Raw genomic sequence first — 14,350 nt, 5'->3', positions numbered from 1 at the left:
TAATGTAAACAGAATTGGTCCTAGCACTGAGCCCTGTGGAACTCCATAATTAACCTCAGTGTGTGAAGAGGACTCTCCATTTACATGCACAAATTGGAGTCTATTAGATAGATATGATACAAACTGTATGTTATATGTAACGTGGTATTTTTCAATTATTGTATTTACCAACATCAAGAAGTCACAAGCAAAGAAAGACCACACAATGGTGCATGTTTAAACAAGGAGAGTTTACTGGTCAAAATTATTTATGAAACAAATAAAAAACATTTTTTTAACACCAAAAATACACGTTCAAAACAACACAACGGAGGCCCAATATCAGACAGAACTCCACTCTGTAGAGTGAGCAGTCATTATGAAGCAGTTGGTTTTCTTTTGTGGTTTCAATATGCTCTTCATATTTTTGGCCAGCAGATGTCACCAGAGAGGACTGTGTTGAAAAGCTTCGAGTAATGAACCGTTTTTCAATACAAGCTTCAGAAAGCTTCATTTAGCCATCACTATGGTAGAGACTGGCTTTAAATAGGGCCATCAATTTCCCTCCAATTGCCCAGCCAGTACCACTCACTCAAATTGAGGGATCTAAAACTCTCCACAGATGATCTAAAACACAAAACCTCTTCACACTTCTAACATGCACATTTACACAACTAAATGGCAGTATTGATGAAAAGAAACACATTCAACAAATCCATTTAACCCTTTACAGCCGATCGGAGCGGGCACGCTCCATTTTGCGTAACTATTTTTAAATCCCGGTAGCACTGCAACCACGTAAGCTAGCGCAATAATTTTTTTTGCATATGAAACCAGAGGAGTTGTACTTACATCTTATGCCATCAGCTTGTCCTCGGTCACAGTTTCCTTCCACATATAGCTTTGCAAAAACTGCATAAAAATCACTTGCAGCAACAAAAACATGATATTCCAGAAACACGCTTCGCCGATCCGATCAGCTGTTTGTAACACTTCCTACGTCCATCAGCGCGAACTATCACATGACCGCATGACCTGCCCGAAACCGGAAGTGACGTCATTTTGCGGAAATGTAGTTTTTTTACGATCGGGGCCTTATGAGCCTATACTTGTGTTTTAAAAAGTTATGTTTGAGTTTATGACTTTCTGTGTCGTTTCTGGGATGCTTAGGACTCATATTGCACTGCTGGAAATAGTTTATTTTGATGCATATGCTGTTATTTTGCAAATTTGCACTATAATATTTATTTTCGTTTTTCCTGCAGTATATAAAAATTGGTGTATTTCAAAAATAAAACTATGAAGACACTCAAAATAAATTTCCTGTGGTGGGAAACTAGTTTGTGCAACTTTTTTGTATTTACAGTTTTGAGGGATGAGCCTCTTAAATTTCTCTAACTAGAAATATATGTTAAAAAAACAAAACCGATTTTCAATTTTTTTGTAGTTTATTGCACTTTTTTGCAATTTATGTAATTACTATGCACCTAATGCAGACATATTATTAAAGTTTGGGCTATAATGGTTGTATTGATGTATAGCAACTTGAAATGCTCCCAAAAATGGCTCCACAGCATGTAAAAATATAATATAAGCTCTGGCGGACTTGGTTCTATGGTAGGTCTTAAAGGGTTAAACCTCAAAAGGAAGCATCTCTATGGAAAAACAAACCCCTCCACTTGGTTGGACTTTAAAATGAGGAAATGCTGGGCGGGCGTTTCCCCACACCTGACCCTCATGAAGACTGAAAAGACAAACAAAGTAAGAACAAATGACTTAATCTGTAACATTGGTGTTGCCTACTGGTGTTGGCCAGAGGGGCCGATGGCGCGATATGGCAGCCTCGCTTCTGTCAGTCTGCCCCAGGGCAGCTGTGGCTACAACCGTAGCTTGCCTCCACCAGTGTGTGAATGTGAGAGTGAATGAATAGTGGCATTGTAAAGCGCTTTGGGTGCCTTGAAAAGCGCTATATAAATCCAATCCATTATTATTATTATTATTATTAACATAATAAAATGTAAAGAAACATGTAACTGAGTATTCAGCTTCATTTGCAGAATGTTTGATTTGCCAGCAACTGAATGCTTCCACACACAAACCCGGCATAGTGAGTGAAGCAATGTTACTTAACAAATAGCAAATCATAGCAAATACATAGAAACAGAATAATGTGTTTAATATGCAAAAGAAGAAGAAGAAGTAAACACATATGGGACAAATGGAGACCATTGCAGCTCATCCACTTTGTCACACAGTAACAGTATAACTGGAACACATTTGCAATTTAGATCCAATATTTCTGAGAGAAATAAAAATTGATAGAGATATATGCATGTGTTATTATATTTATGTGTCCCAGATAATTGTTTTTCATCTAGTCATGGGACACCCACCCCTTCCTCCCAAGTTAACTGCAGCCAAAGCGAGCTAGTGGGGGTATTTAGACACTCACAACCAGTGGGGTAAAAAGAGCAACCAAGAAAGTGGCAGCCTGCACGGCCACAGATGTGCTGGAGGAGCTAGAAGCTCTACCCATGGAGAAACTCCTGGAGAACCTTGCTAAGCCTAACAGGGGACAGGTACTTCTGCCCAACCTGGCAGCCACAAAGTGAACTCATTTAGGTAAAGATAACCACATGCACCTAACCAGCCTGCACCAGCCTGACATTTCTTCCTCCTAAGTAAAAACGAATGGATGGATTGAACTTAAGAGTCTCAGCTCAGTTTTCTATTTTGACCACCTACACCCCAAGATACTCTTTTAAAAAGTGTTGTTTTCAGATCCCTTTGAAGTTCATAAAGGGCCTGTTCATTTTCATTCAGATGTTTTATTACATAAATGTTACTGTTTTCTTTTGATTTATGCTCCCACTACACTGCACCTCTACAAACAACAATGCCACGGACTGTCAGCTGCTTTTACATGCTGTGAACATGAGTAGGTTTGATCAGAGTTTCAATTATCAAAGAAAAGACAAACTGAGCAAAAAGAAGGAAAAAAAGACCAACTTCTTCCCAACTGACAAGAAAAATACTCGTCATGTTTTCATAATAAAGGATCAGGCTCCCCATTTATGACAGCTTGGACCAATAATGTATGTTACACTGATGCTACTGTAGAGACAGGGTCAACATCTCTATTTAAATATAATTAATATGCAAAACACAATAAAAGTTATACATGAATTATTCATTATTTTTACCATTGATAAAATTCATGTATACTAATCAAAGTTATACATGAGTAACGACATTATTAATAAGATTAATAATAATAATTCCAATGCCAACATGATGACTGTTCATAGCTCCTGCTTTGAAATACTGAACTTAAACATTGACCTGATGAAAGATCACAATTCACAGTGGCCCACTGTCAGAATCATTCTGAATATAAACTCATCGAGTTAATCTGAACCTTTCTCAAATGTGCTGTGAATAAATGCTGCTGCAAGCCACTGTGGGAAAGCTGTGTTATTATCAAGGAAACATCTGTGACACATTCACAGAGGACGAGGACACAAAGGGACGACACGCAGAGGCTGTGTTAAAGTCAAAAATCCAAATCTTTAGTCCTAAACAGGCAGTGGTTACAAACAGGAAGACGAGCAGTCCATTAAACAGTCTACAGGGTCAAACATACAGAGAATTCAAACAGCTATTAAAAACAAATAACTGGACACTGAAAAACTTCAGTGATGTGTGAGGCACCAAAGGGAAGCAGCTGAGTATATTCAATGAATTCTCTTCAAATACAAAGACAGAAACTCCTACAGGCAGCATGCAAACTGAGCAGGATACACAAAGATCAGAGATTAGAAAATAAATCAGAAAAGGATTTCAAACTTACTGAGAGCAAGGCCTCTGTTACAAATCTGTCTAATAGAAAAACATGCTGTACAGATACAATACGCTCAGTGTTCATGGTCATTTAAAAACTGGCTCTACCTGAACCACTTCAATATTTTATGAAGTCACTGAGTCGACCATTTCTACAGTTTGTTTCCTTCATTGCAGTTAGAGTGCGGCTGGTAAGGATGAAAACACACACAGAGCGTAAATTGTCTTTGTTAGTAACAAACGTCAGCAAAGAAAAGACAAAACACACAAACACTCTCATGATATTCATGAATCATTAGAAAGCATCCAAACATTCTGCTCGTGGACTTTTACAGTCTTATTTGCACTCGCTCATCTTCATAATCATCCTGATCAATACATGACAGGGGAGGCTTTGAGGTAGGCGGGGCTCTCTGCTGATGTCAGCATGAAAGGCAGGACCAGCGTCTGCCACATGTTGGTGAAACATCACAGTACACTGGCGTGGTTTCCTTTCCAGATGTTGGACGTTTGACACTTCAACGTTGAGGCCAACAAGAAGACACAGTTTTGGGTCGGGTTGCTGCAGGGTTTCTAACTGAGCAAAAGCAGAAGCACACAGACCAACAGGGATCAGATGCTGAGTGTTAGAGGAACATCTGTGCTGATCACTGAATGCTGCTGTGGTCTCTTGTTGAAGTTGGCTGGTGGGACAGTCTAATAGTGATATCCTGCCCATCGGAGGAACACTTTTAAAAACACATGCAATATTTTGTTTGTATTACAGTCACAGTTTATGTTATTTTTGTCCTTTAAAAGTGTTGCTGTACTATAAAGTCCTATAATTTGAGGCTAAAATGGCTCAGAGAGTCTCTCTCTCAGAGGATCTCCTTTGAAAGTGGAGACGGCTTTATCCGCTGATCCACGTCACTTTACCTGGATGTTTTCTTTGAAGCTGGATGAAGACTCCTCTCCCTCACTCCTGCTGCAGCTGTGTGGTCCAGTTGGCCTCTGAGGTCACAGTCAACATCTGTAGCAGAAGAGGGCAAATAAAAGTCCAGGTTACCAAAACTGGGAGCTTTTCCAAAATGAGCTGACGGTTCACTCGTTAAGCTGAAAGAAAGATGCTTTAATCACAGCAGTCACACATGTGTCCACTGCACCATCTGGAACTCTTGTTTACACTCGTAATAACACAAACACTAAATCCTGCTTCTCTGGTGCTGTTGTGTAGCAGTGTGTACACCTGAGACTGTCACCTGTCTGTCTGTCCTGCACTCTCTCTCTGTTTCTTTCTCTCTGATTGTGGAATAAAAGTATGAACATGTGTTTATAAGTTACACTTGTGTCTGAATCCTGCAGCTTATCACACATTTGATTTCCATGTGTGACGACTGCAAGTGTCCAGAGTGAGGACAGACTGAGGGAGCCACTGCTGCACATCATCTGTGAGGCTTTGCAGCCCTGATGATCCACCAGGACAAACTCAGCAGTGTGTGAGGAAGAGGAGGAGGAAGAGCCAGCAGCAGCTGACAGATGGAGAGAATAGACAGACTGTTCCCTGTTTGTGAAGGACTGCTAGGAAAGTTTAACATAACTGTCTGTGCTGAATCAGTCTTATTAGGTAATGTTCAAATAATGTGATCATCCCAGTGTTTTCAGTGTGGGAGAAAGTACTCAGGGCCTTCAAGTTACACACTATGAAAGGCAGCAACAAGTTTAATGTTCAGAAACCTAAAGTATGTATCAGCAGCAGAATGGAGTTAAAAATAAATGTTGGTTTCAGTTCTATGAAGCTTTGAGTGTTTTGGATCAGTAGCTGCTGTCTTTGTTGCATCATATTGCTGTAACTGTTTATATGCTTTATATATTCTGAGCTAAGTTGATCTATAGTGTTACATCATATTCTATAAGGATGTTATGTGTTTGTAGACTTCCTGCCCAGTTTGACCCATTTAGCAGAAGTCAGCCTGTTTAAGGCTCTGATATCTATTCTGTGTGACTTACAGCAGTTATGACATGGTCTGATTTTCTCACCCAATAAAGGAATATTTCATATATCAGTCTACTCTTCATTCTATCAGACACAGTTATCACAGCTCGTACATTTGCTTTTTACACATGTATGTAAGCATTGAGCCAAATTTAGTAATGCCAACATATTAAACGAACAATATTTGTCTCTTATATATGATACATCTGTATACACACTGTCACAGATACTTGTGATGCTAGGTTGGCCATGAAAGAACTTTCTGCAGCCATTAACAAACACCAGAACAAACACCCCGAGGCTGCTTTTATTGTTGCTGGCGACTTCAACCACACCAACTTAAAGACAGTCCTCCCCAGATTCCACCAACATGTCTCCTGCCACACCAGAGGAGACAAGACTTTAGACCATGTGTATTCCAACCTGGCTGGAGCCTACAAAGCCACACCCCTCCCCCACATTGGACAATCGGACCATCTCTCCCTGTTCCTCACACCTAGGTATTCACCACTCATCCAACGTGTGAAACCTGCTGTGAGGACAATTAAACTGTGGCCAGAGGGGACAGACGCAGTGCTCCAGGACAGATTTAAAAACACAGACTGGAATATGTTCACCCACACAGACCTGGACCAGTACGCCTCATCTGTACTGGATTACATCTCCGAAACCACAGACAGTGTCACCACCCAGAAACGGATCACCATGTACCCCAACCAGAAGCCTTGGATGAACCGGGATGTTCGTCTCCTCCTGAACGCCCGCAACACCGCCTTTAGGTCAGGAGATGCACACGCCTACAGCACAGCCAGGGCTAATCTAAAGAAGGGCATCAAAAAAGCCAAACACCATTACAAAAAGAAGGTAGAAGAACACTTCTCCAACTCCAACCCCCGACGCATGTGGCAAGGACTCCAGACCATTACAGACTACAGGACCACCAAACCCTCCCCCGCATCCTCTGATGTCTCCTTCCTCAACGAGCTCGTTTTGAGCGAGGGGAACCCCACAACCACAACCAAAGCAGACATGACGCCAGACCACCAACCTCTGACTCTTTCCCCCACCGATGTAGGAGCGGTGCTGAACAGGATCAATGTCCACAAGGCTGCAGGTCCTGATGGCATCCCCGGGCGTGTTCTCAGAGCGCAGGGCTCTAGACTAACTTTTTGCCACGGGCGTACCAGTACGCCTAACTTTAAAAAGTTAGGATTACCGGCACAAAAGTTAGGCGCACACAAATTTTATAATAATTGATATAATATAATGTGTTTTTCTGGATAAACTGTGCTTTTTCAGCATTCAAAGATTGATGACACCGTGTCAGAGCACTGGCTATGAATTTCAGAAGGATCAGGCCTTAAAGAAAAGTTAGCAATAGTTCTTTTCCTATTACAGCTACATCCACGTCTGTCGTGCCTAGGCTGCTCACTAGGGCTGGGTATCATCACTGATTTCTATAATCCATTCGATTCCGGTTTTCAAAGTCCCGATTCGATTCAACTTAGCCTCAGACAGTCAGAAATATTATAATTCTGATCATTTATCAGTACTGACTTCATCAGAATTGTGAGCGTCACAGCAGATGCCTTTGTGTGAAAGTAACTGAGAATAAAACACAGAAAAACATGAAGGAGATTTTCCTGGTCTGGCTTTTTATAGCAGATAACCTTAAAAATATTCTACAATGTTCTGCATATAAAGTTTAAATTTCTTCAGTATTGAACAACAGAAAAAACAGGCTTTCTTGTTCGAGGTCATTTAAGTGAAAAAAAGAAAAAGAAAAGAAAAAGACAGCAGCCGCAGCGCTGTAAACAACGGTAGACTGGTGGGTAATAAGCGGATGAATAATACAGAAAACAGAGATTGGAGACGGGAAACTGTTCTTGAAGTACAGAGAGAGAGAGCTAGCTGTGCATGAAGTGCGATTTTAATAGTCGTGGAAGCAAAACAGCAAAATTCAGCTCGGTGAATTTTGGTTGGAGAGACAAAACCTGCAGCTCAGAATCAGCGCAAAAAGACGTAAACACAGCGCGGACCGGACGCATCAGGATCGCTAAGCTCCGACAGCGTGTCCGTCTACGGGCCGTCGGGTGAGAAAGCCGAGAAAGACAAAGTTAATTCTGATGCGTCGGGTCTGTGCTGTGTTTACGTCTTTGTGTGGAATCCGTGTACCTGCTCTCATTTGCTGTTTGGTTGTTGTTGAACTGGTTTTGTGAGCTTTAATCTGAGAATCTGGCGTTTCTGGCAAAACACAGTTATATTTAAAAGTCGATTCAGGATTTAATGAATCGATAACGCTTTATTCAAGCTACTCACCTCCCACTTCCACCTGCACTTTCAACTGGACCACGGCCAATCAGAGAGGTCCCGCCCCTGACTATCTCTGATTGGTTTAGTCCACGATAGGGGCAAAATGTGTGTCTGTTGTTGACCACAGGGAAGGTTGCAGATTTTTTTTTTTTTTTTTTGCTACCCGAACAGTTGGTCGCACAGGTGCAACCAAATATTTTTTTTAGTCGCACCACTGAAAAATTTGGTTGCATTTGCGACCACATTGGTCGCACTCTAGAGCCCTGGAGCGTGTTCTGGGAAGCTTGCAGGAGTGCTCACAGACATATTCAACCTGTCCTTGGCCCACGCTGTGGTACCGGCCTGCTTCAAATCCACCTCCATCGTGAAATTACCAATCAATCAATTACCAATCAATCAATCAATCGTCCCGATACCCAAAAACTCCAACCCATCTTGCCTCAATGACTACCGCCCAGTAGCACTCATCCCCATCATCACTAAGTGCTTAGAGCAGCTGGTCCTAGCACACTTCAAATCCTGTCTCCCCCCCACCCTGGACCCCCACCAATTCGCATACCGCCAGAACAGGAGCACAGAGGATGCAGTCTCCATCGCACTGCACTCTGTCCTCTCACACCTGGACAACAACACCACCTACGCCAGAATGCTGTTTATAGACTTCAGTTCAGCATTCAATACAATCCACCCCTCACAACTCATCAGGAAACTGACAGACCTGGGCATCAGTTCCCTCATCTGCAAATGGTTACTGGACTTCCTGACCAACTGCCCCCAACACGTCCGGCTGGATAACCACTGCTCATCAACCATCACAATGAACACCGGTGTACCACAAGGCTGTGTGATGAGCCCTTTCCTCTACTCCCTCTTCACCCACGACTGCAGACCTGCTGATGGTTCCAACACCATCATTAAGTTTGCAGATGACACCACGGTGATTGGCCTCATCAGTGACAACGATGAGGCCGCCTACAGGGAGGAGGTGGATCGTCTGGCTGAGTGGTGCGACACAAACAACCTGCTGCTTAACACCGAGAAGACCAAGGAGCTCATCGTGGACTACAGGAGGAATGCTGACCCACATCCACCCATCCACATTAAGGGGACGGCTGTGGAGCGTGTGAGCAGCTTCAAGTTCCTGGGAGTCCACATCTCCGAGGATCTCACCTGGTCGACCAACTGCTCCAAGCTGGTCAAGAAGGCTCACCAGCGCCTCTTCTTCTTGAGGACTCTGAGGAAGAACCACCTGTCCTCAGACATCCTGGTGAACTTCTATCGTTGCACCATCGAGAGCATCCTGACCAACTGTATAACAGTCTGGTACGGGAACTGCTCTGCCTCGGACCGGAAGGCGTTGCAGAGGGTCGTGAAAACTGCCCAGCGCATCGCCGGAGCACCACTTCCTGCCATAAAAGACATCTACAGGACATCTACTGAAAAGGGCTGGGAAAATCATCAAAGACCCCAGTCACCCATCACATGGACTCTTCACCCTCCTGCCCTCTGGGAGGCGCTACAGGAGCCTCCGGACTAAGACCACCAGGTACCGGAACAGCTTCTTCCCCACAGCTGTCAGACTCCTGAACTCTGCCTCCTGACATCTGACCCACGTTAACTTATGGACTCAACATACACACACCCACAATGGACAACTGTACCCTATTTGAATCACCTTGTTGTTGAATTGTGCTATACAAATAAATTTGCCTTGCCTTGCCTATTTCAGGAAGCCGGTTTAGAAAACACAGAGTGAAAAACGATACTCAGGGTTGAGTAACCCCGAACTGTCCAACTCGGAATATTCGGTTTCAGAAACGCTGATAACAAGCAGTTCAATCAACGCGGAGTTGCTTTAACCCCAAGTTAAGTGCGTGCACGAGCCTCAGCTGCAAAAGAAAGGGAGCATGCATGGCAAAACATAGCCGACAGAGTCAATGCGTGAGTGTTAATTTAAACATTGATCTAGGGATTTCCACCCATTTAACACATTATTTTATTATATTTTATTTTTTATTTTATACATTTTATTTTGTGATGATGTGAGCACAAGTGCAACCCAACAGGCCCCAAACGTTCCTGGCATCAAGTAAAAATGAAGTATAAAAATATAGTCCAAACAGGTAAGGTGTAATTGTATTATGAGCCATAGTGCTTGGTCTGTTTGTCTGATGTAAATCGATTGCAGTTAGAGGCTACATTAATTTTCTTTCTGTAAGCACTTATTGAAATTATCTGAGCACATTACAAGTACATATTTGCTTACTCTGTATGCTCAAATGTGACCCGTTATGGCTAGAAAAAAAACGGAGGCCCGAATAACAGGTGGGGGTCCTCCACCACCACCACTCACAGAGCCTGGCCACTTGGCTTCCACATTTGTGATAATGTTGGCAGCATCACAAATGATCTTCACAGTGCAGAGAACACAAATTAGCATCCATTACTATAATGAAATAATTTGTTAGTTTGAAATGCTACAGGGAACTATGTACCTGCACATTAATGCTGTGGAAAGACTTCCTGTTCACATAGTCTCCTTCATTTACTGAAGGAGCAATGATTGGAATGTGAGTGCCATCTGTACAGCCAATCACGCCTGGGAACCGTGAAAATAAATGTAAAATTTAAGTAGTACTCCAAGTATCACCACATCATAAATTAAGTTTTGTTCATCCTGCTACCTCCAATTTTGTGGAATCCCTCTTTGATGAATCTTGTGGGTCTATGACCGGGGAACACCACAGAAGAGTGCAGGAGACGTTTCAGTGCAACTGTAACATTCCTGACTGCCCGACAGACGGTAGCCTTGGAAACGTGCTCAGCGTCACCAATATTATACAGAAAGCTCCCGTTTGCAAGAAACCGAAGTGCAATACAAATAATATGTACAGAACTGAGAGAATGTCCACGATGTGTCTTATGAGTAATATTAGGCCTGAGGATGTTATTCAAATAACTTAGAGATTGTGCTGAACAACGGTAACGTTCACACAGAAAATCATCAGGAAATGATAAAATGTCCAAACGCGCTCTAATCACTCTCTCCCGGCGGAGAGCTCTGCGGAGAATTTGGGCTTCAACATCTACTGGCTCTTCAAGGAAGTGGCACGCCATGTCTGACACTTCCTACAGTCAGGTTTCCGACACAGAGGCGGAGAAAGTCAGGGTTAGTTGAAGTAAACCTGCTAGGGGGCAGGTTAGCTTCACGGAGTGTGTCGTTATAGTAACTCACTCAGGATTAATCTAAACTCGCTTTGTGAAACTGAAAACCCAGAGTTTTCGTTAACTCAGGGTATACTTAGTCAGAGTTTGCACTAAACCGGCTTCCTGAAATAGGGCCCTGGACCCTCAAACACACAATAATAACATGGAGTGAACCACCACTCACAACCACTGGCACTTTATATAGCCTCTGTAGAAATTATCCACACCCTCACTTATCTTAACTGCACTACTGTATAGCTCTGTGTAAATAATCATTCTGTACATTCGATAATCTTTAATCCTACAACTGTTTACAACTTGCATAGTTCCCATTTCTGTATAGCTGCATATCTCAGATTTCTGTAAAGTTATTTATTTCATATTCTGTATAGTTTTTCATATTTATATCCTGTTCATAGCCTGTACATACTTATAGTTATAGAATATTCACAACATACTTCATACCGTGTACATTATAACATACCATAATAGAGCCATTTCTGTAATATACTTACATATCTATACTATTGCTAATATATATTGTAATATATCTATATCACTAAAGCACTTCTGGATGGATGCAAACTGCATTTCGTTGCCCTGTACCTGTGCATGTGCAATGACAATAAAGTTGAATTCTAATTCTAATTCTAACAAGCTGAAACGTCAAGACTGGGCCAAGAAATATCTCAAGACTGGTTTTTCTAAGGTTTTATGGACTGATGAAATGAGAGTGAGTCTTGATGGGCCAGATGGATGGGCCCGTGGCTGGATTGGTAAAGGGCAGAGAGCTCCAGTCCCACTCAGACGCCAGCAAGGTGGAGGTGGAGTACTGGTTTGGGCTGGTATCATCAAAGATGAGCTTGTGGGGCCTTTTCGGGTTGAGGATGGAGTCAAGCTCAACTCCCAGTCCTACTGCCAGTTTCTGGAAGACACCTTCTTCAAGCAGTGGTACAGGAAGAAGTCTGCATCCTTCAAGAAAAACATGATTTTCATGCAGGACAATGCTCCATCACACGCGTCCAAGTACTCCACAGCGTGGCTGGCAAGAAAGGGTATAAAAGAAGAAAAACTAATGACATGGCCTCCTTGTTCACCTGATCTGAACCCCATTGAGAACCTGTGGTCCATCATCAAATGTGAGATTTACAAGGAGGGAAAACAGTGCACCTCTCTGAACAGTGTCTGGGAGGCTGTGGTTGCTGCTGCACGCAATGTTGATGGTGAACAGATCAAAACACTGACAGAATCCATGGATGGCAGGCTTTTGAGTGTCCTTGCAAAGAAAGGTGGCTATATTGGTCGCTGATTTGTTTTTGTTTTGTTTTTGAATGTCAGAAATGTATATTTGTGAATGTGGAGATGTTATATTGGTTTCACTGGTAAAAATAAATAATTGAAATGGGTATATATTTGTTTTTTGTTAAGTTGCCTAATAATTGTGCACAGTAATAGTCACCTGCACACACAGATATCCCCCTAAAATAGCTAAAACTAAAAACAAACTAAAAACTACTTCCAAAAACATTCAGCTTTGATATTAATGAGTTTTTTGGGTTCATTGAGAACATGGTTGTTGTTCAATAATAAAATTATTCCTCAAAAATACAACTTGCCTAATAATTCTGCACTCCCTGTATATGGTGATAAATATCTTTGGTCATATGGTCCTGCTCTGTCTGTCACCTTCTGTGTTGAGCTCATTGTTTCCTCTGTAGTGGCTGAGCTGAGTCCAAGTAGCTGAAAATGTTCCTCTGCTGCTCCGTCAGACTCTCCTCCTCCTGCTGATCAGCTGGGACACAAAACAGATCTTTGTTAGGCTCCACACTGCACTGAAGAGTCAAAGTGTCTCATATGTTCATCTGACAAGTAAAAGAACACATTTTTGTTTCCCGAGGTGGGCAACTTGTTGGAAACAAACACAAAAGGTTTGAGCACTGATACCTGCCATTGCTGGCATTGAAAGATGCAACGCCAGCAACGTGGATTGTCAAGACTCAAACCAATCATCAAGCAAAGACAACAGGGATCAAATGTACCGCATTTTGATCCGGGACGTACTCTGCATGAAAACAAGCGCTCACTCTTCCTGCTCAACAAATGACAAGGGCGGAGCCTTATACCACGTGATACAGAAGCTGTGCCGTGTGATGCTAAAATTAGCAGGGAAAAAACAACGGAGAGCACGTCAGGGATGACGAGAAAGTGACAGGAGAAAATCCGTCCCGGTCAACCACCCAAACATCAATAACGGGAACCTTATACAGCGCTTCCCTATACACGTCGAACTCCCGCAGGCACAAAGACATTACGGAGGCTATCACTTATCACCTGACCAAAGATATGGCTCCATCAACACTGTGCAAAACGAGGGATTTAGGAAAACGATCAACACCCTAGACAAACGCTACACAGTGCCGTCCCGCAACTATTTTTCTATTGTTGCACTACCTGCTCTGTACACGCAGCGTCGAGCAACGGTGGAGACGGAATTTCAAGCAGGACAACATTTTGTTGCAACAACAAAACGTGAGACATTTGTTGTTTTATGTTTATTTATTGTTATGAGAGAATCATGATCTCAATTCTAAGCCAAAAAATCGTGATTCTCATTTTATGCAAAATCGTGCAGCCCTAACATTAACACAAAACTATTGTTTCACCAGAGAAACACACATGAAGAGAGAGAGAGAGACAATAACAGCTACCAAACAGTCGTCATAATTCGTCACACAATGAGAAAAGGACAAATCAACAAGTAACAATGACTAATTAATATTAAAATCTGTAACATAATGTAATGTTTGGAGTTTAGTCTGATTGGTTCAGGATGACCTGCCATTATCCAATCACACGTCTGCTTACCTGCATCTTTTCTCTTTTTTCTAACCTGAGCACCTGATGGCTTTGAACTTTTGTTGTCCATCTTCCATTGGTTTGAATTTTGTGCTCCAGTACAAACACAAATCCCCCAACCCGAGGATCAGCACAATTAACCTAACAGACCTACACCTTAGTTCACAGATTCACTTTGTCTAA

The 14,350-nt window shown here is 42.3% G+C and overlaps 1 long non-coding RNA gene across 1 annotated transcript; it reads right to left on the bottom strand.

Annotated features, from left to right (window-relative positions):
- Positions 1-229: 229 nt before the first annotated feature.
- On the bottom strand, positions 230-13,100 carry LOC147336854 (uncharacterized). The gene is made up of 3 exons (XR_015128330.1): positions 12,998-13,100; positions 4,735-4,828; positions 230-4,396 (listed from the first exon to the last, which is right to left on the bottom strand). It is a non-coding gene; the product is annotated as an uncharacterized LOC147336854 (long non-coding RNA).
- Positions 13,101-14,350: the final 1,250 nt, after the last annotated feature.

This window comes from Aulonocara sp. 'chitande type north' Nkhata Bay, linkage group LG3, assembly GCF_057382095.1.
Source record: "Aulonocara sp. 'chitande type north' Nkhata Bay isolate Kocher_YH1m ecotype deep benthic linkage group LG3, A_spYH_male_GT1.1, whole genome shotgun sequence".
Lineage (NCBI taxonomy): Eukaryota > Metazoa > Chordata > Actinopteri > Cichliformes > Cichlidae > Aulonocara > Aulonocara sp. 'chitande type north' Nkhata Bay.
This window is presented reverse-complemented; position numbering and strand designations above follow the sequence as displayed.